Here is a 5,000-nt window from a genome sequence, read left to right as displayed (position 1 = left end):
GGGTAAACGTGAGAAGTCCGAAAGGTCGAACGGGTGAGATTCACGCCCATCCGGCCACTGGCCTCCGCCCTCGGCAGATGGGGCCGGCCGCCCGCGCGGAGCAATCCGCGGCGGGGTCGTGTCCGGTTGCCTTTCCACTCGCCGCGGGGTGGGGCCGTTCCGGTGTGCGGTGGGCCGCACTTCTCCCCTAGTAGGACGTCGCGACCCGCTGGGTGCCGGCCTACGGCCCGGGTGCGCAGCCTGTCCTTCCGCGGGCCTCGGTTCGCGTCTGTTGGGCAGAGCCCCGGTGTCCTGGCTGGCTGCCCGGCGGTATATCTGGAGGAGTCGATTCGCCCCTTTGGGCGCTCGGGCTCCCGGCAAGCGCGCGCGGTTCTTCCCGGATGACGGACCTACCTGGCCCGGCCCCGGACCCGCGCCGCTGTTGGCTCGGGATGCTCTCGGGCGGAATAATCGCTCCCGTCAGCGGCGCTTCAGCTTTGGACAATTTCACGACCCGTCTTGAAACACGGACCAAGGAGTCTAACATGTGCGCGAGTCATTGGGCTGTACGAAACCTAAAGGCGTAATGAAAGTGAAGGTCTCGCCTTGCGCGGGCCGAGGGAGGATGGGGCTTCCCCGCCCTTCACGGGGCGGCGGCCTCCGCACTCCCGGGGCGTCTCGTCCTCATTGCGAGGTGAGGCGCACCTAGAGCGTACACGTTGGGACCCGAAAGATGGTGAACTATGCCTGGCCAGGACGAAGTCAGGGGAAACCCTGATGGAGGTCCGTAGCGATTCTGACGTGCAAATCGATCGTCGGAGCTGGGTATAGGGGCGAAAGACTAATCGAACCATCTAGTAGCTGGTTCCCTCCGAAGTTTCCCTCAGGATAGCTGGTGCTCGTACGAGTCTCATCCGGTAAAGCGAATGATTAGAGGCCTTGGGGCCGAAACGACCTCAACCTATTCTCAAACTTTAAATGGGTGAGATCTCCGGCTTGCTTGATATGCTGAAGCCGCGAGCAAACGACTCGGATCGGAGTGCCAAGTGGGCCACTTTTGGTAAGCAGAACTGGCGCTGTGGGATGAACCAAACGCCGAGTTAAGGCGCCCGAATCGACGCTCATGGGAAACCATGAAAGGCGTTGGTTGCTTAAGACAGCAGGACGGTGGCCATGGAAGTCGGAATCCGCTAAGGAGTGTGTAACAACTCACCTGCCGAAGCAACTAGCCCTGAAAATGGATGGCGCTGAAGCGTCGTGCCTATACTCGGCCGTCAGTCTGGCAGTCATGGCCGGTCCTTGCGGCCGGCCGCGAAGCCCTGACGAGTAGGAGGGTCGCGGCGGTGGGCGCAGAAGGGTCTGGGCGTGAGCCTGCCTGGAGCCGCCGTCGGTGCAGATCTTGGTGGTAGTAGCAAATACTCCAGCGAGGCCCTGGAGGGCTGACGCGGAGAAGGGTTTCGTGTGAACAGCCGTTGCACACGAGTCAGTCGATCCTAAGCCCTAGGAGAAATCCGATGTTGATGGGGGCCGTCATAGCATGATGCACTTTGTGCTGGCCCCCGTTGGGCGAAAGGGAATCCGGTTCCTATTCCGGAACCCGGCAGCGGAACCGATACAAGTCGGGCCCCTCTTTTAGAGATGCTCGTCGGGGTAACCCAAAAGGACCCGGAGACGCCGTCGGGAGATCGGGGAAGAGTTTTCTTTTCTGCATGAGCGTTCGAGTTCCCTGGAATCCTCTAGCAGGGAGATAGGGTTTGGAACGCGAAGAGCACCGCAGTTGCGGCGGTGTCCCGATCTTCCCCTCGGACCTTGAAAATCCGGGAGAGGGCCACGTGGAGGTGTCGCGCCGGTTCGTACCCATATCCGCAGCAGGTCTCCAAGGTGAAGAGCCTCTAGTCGATAGAATAATGTAGGTAAGGGAAGTCGGCAAATTGGATCCGTAACTTCGGGATAAGGATTGGCTCTGAGGATCGGGGCGTGTCGGGCTTGGTCGGGAAGTGGGTCAGCGCTAACGTGCCGGGCCTGGGCGAGGTGAGTGCCGTAGGGGTGCCGGTAAGTGCGGGCGTTTAGCGCGGGCGTGGTCTGCTCTCGCCGTTGGTTGGCCTCGTGCTGGCCGGCGGTGCAGGATGCGCGCGCCTGCGCGGCGTTCGCGCCCCGGTGCTTCAACCTGCGTGCAGGATCCGAGCTCGGTCCCGTGCCTTGGCCTCCCACGGATCTTCCTTGCTGCGAGGCCGCGTCCGCCTTAGCGTGCTCCTCCGGGGGCGCGCGGGTGCGCGGATTCTCTTCGGCCGCCATTCAACGATCAACTCAGAACTGGCACGGACTGGGGGAATCCGACTGTCTAATTAAAACAAAGCATTGCGATGGCCCTAGCGGGTGTTGACGCAATGTGATTTCTGCCCAGTGCTCTGAATGTCAACGTGAAGAAATTCAAGCAAGCGCGGGTAAACGGCGGGAGTAACTATGACTCTATGACTCTCTTAAGGCGGCCAAGTGGCAGCGGTGTGGCTGCATCCGGACTTGGCTTCTCGAAGTGCGGTCTTGATGTAGTCGTGCTGCTGCTGCGAGGTGCCTTCCTTGGGTTATAGTTACTGGGAGAGTGATGCGCAATACATGGGCCTAGCCCTCTTAGCCTCTCCTCTCCTGCGGTCTTCTCCCCTTCTCGTGGGCCCGCTGATTTCGCAGAGTGGAAGACCGCACCAGGGGCTTGGGGGGGTTACCAGCCCCCCCTCGCACTATCCCTTTTTTAGTTGGGGGCAGTAAGCAGAGAATAAGTGGTGGCCCTTCCGCTGAAGGTGCCACCCCAACTCCCCCAGCACCTAGCCGGCCAACCGGCCGTGCCGAAAATCTTGTAACTTTTGCAGCTATGTATACCTGTAGTGAGTGCCACCGCAGCTTTACAACCAAGAACGGTCTCGGGGTCCACCGCCGCCGCCAACATCTTGCGGCCGCCAACGCGGAGATCGTCACGGAGAGGCATCGCGCGAGGTGGACGGAGGAAGAAGTCCTGTCGCTCGCCAAGGCGGAGGCCGAACTGTTCCTTGAGAGGGACGCCCGGTTCTTCTTCGTCAATCAAGAGCTCATCAGGATGTTCCCCGACCGAACGCTCGAGGCAATCAAGTGCCGACGGCGGCAAGCTGCCCACAAGCAGCTTGTCCGCCAATTCATGGAGGCGCTTGAGATCGGTCGGGGGGAAGAGCCGGCGTCCCGCCGGGGAGCAGCGAGCCCGCTGCCTGACGCGGGCGAGGCCGCTGCGCCGCCCGTCGACGCAGCCGAGGACTTCGCGGCCGACACCACCGGGCCGCCGCCGGAGGGGCCGACTGACGCCGCCATCTGGGAGCATCTGGCGGGGCTACCCGCTTCCGCCCAGCGTTTCTCTGCCCTGGATCGTGTCATAGGTCTGGGGCGGGGCACGCCGCCCGATGTCATCCTGGGCATGCTCCCGGATGCCCTTGCGTCGGTCGGGTCCAGAGGGGAGAGATCGATCACCAGGACACAGCGGCCGCGCCAACCATCGAAGCGGCCGCCTGCCGCGCCGCCGACGCAGAAGCGCAAGCGGCGCCGCTGGGAGTACGCGAGAACGCAGGATGCCTTCCGACGGTCGCGTGCACGTTGCGTGCGCGGCCTCTTGGATGGCACCCTGCTCCAGCCGCCACCTGCCATCCCTGGTCTGCTGGACTTCTGGGCGGACCTCTTCACCAAGAAGCCCATCTCCAGCGCGGGCTTCATTCGTGACCGCCTCCTCCCGCACTCAGAGCCTGTCGCTCTCGAGTGCATATGGGGGCCGGTCACACATGAGGAGGTCGCCGCCGCGTTGCCGCCCAGGGGATCAGCAGCCGGGCCGGACGGCCTTACCCCAGCGGAGTTGCGGCGCCTGCCGCACGAAGTCCTGGTGAAAGTGATGAATCTCTTCCTTCTGGCCCGCGCCCTTCCGGAACGCCTGCTTCGCGCGCGGACGTCCCTTCTCCCGAAAACGGCTGCACCAACATCCCCCGCTGACTTTCGCCCCATTACGGTCTGCTCGGTGTTGGCGCGGACCTTTCACAAGGTTCTCGCGTCACGCCTGATGCGCGCATGTGCTGTGGACGAACGTCAGCGGGCATTCATCCCTCGGGATGGGATGTTGGAAAATACCTTCATCTTGGACACTGCTCTCACCGACGCAGTTCGCTCCTGCCGCTCTGTCTTTGTGGCATCGATCGACGTATCTAAGGCATTCGATTCGGTAGATCATGCTGCCCTTCGCCCCGTGCTGAAGGCGCATGGCCTGCCGGATTGCTTTGTCGAGTATGTCGAGCGGTGCTACGAGGGCAGCACGACAGTGATAGCGGACGGCGCCGGCGTGGGCGTGTCTGTGCAGCCAGCACGGGGCGTTCGCCAGGGCGATCCCCTCTCCCCCCTCCTGTTCAACTTTGCGGTGGACTACGTTTTAGGCCAACTGCCCTCCCACATCGGAGCTCGGATCCTCGGTCGCAGAGTCAACGCTGCGGCCTTTGCAGATGACGTCTTGCTGTTTGCAGCGACCCCGAGGGGCTTGCAGTCCCTCATCGACGCAGCTACCGCAGCCCTCGCCCACCTGGGGCTGCAGATCAACGCCCGGAAGTGTTTCACCCTCGCCTTAGTCGCGTCAGGGCGCGAGAAGAAGGTGAAGGTGGACAGCAATGTCACCTTCACAGCAGGCAATACCACCATGCCTGCCCTGCGTGTGGGTGAAACCTTCCGGTACCTGGGGCTGCAATTTTCCACGGCGGGTCGCTGTGTCTTCAATCCACGTAGCCACCTGGTGGAGCAGCTTGACGTCATCTCCCGAGCTCCGCTGAAGCCGCAACAGCGCCTCCACGCTCTCACCAACGTACTTCTCCCTGGCCTGTACCACGGGCTGGCCCTCAGCCGCACCCGGGTGGGTGCATTGAAGTCGGCCGACGTTACCATCCGGGCCGCCGTCAGGAGATGGTTCCGCCTTCCGGCGGACACCCCCCTGGGATACTTCCACGCTCCTGTTGCCCAGGGGGGCCTCGGCA

This window comes from Schistocerca americana, unplaced genomic scaffold (assembly GCF_021461395.2).
Source record: "Schistocerca americana isolate TAMUIC-IGC-003095 unplaced genomic scaffold, iqSchAmer2.1 HiC_scaffold_895, whole genome shotgun sequence".
NCBI classification, from domain to species: domain Eukaryota; kingdom Metazoa; phylum Arthropoda; class Insecta; order Orthoptera; family Acrididae; genus Schistocerca; species Schistocerca americana.
The sequence above is the reverse complement of the archived record's forward strand: the minus strand, read 5'-3'. Positions refer to the sequence as shown.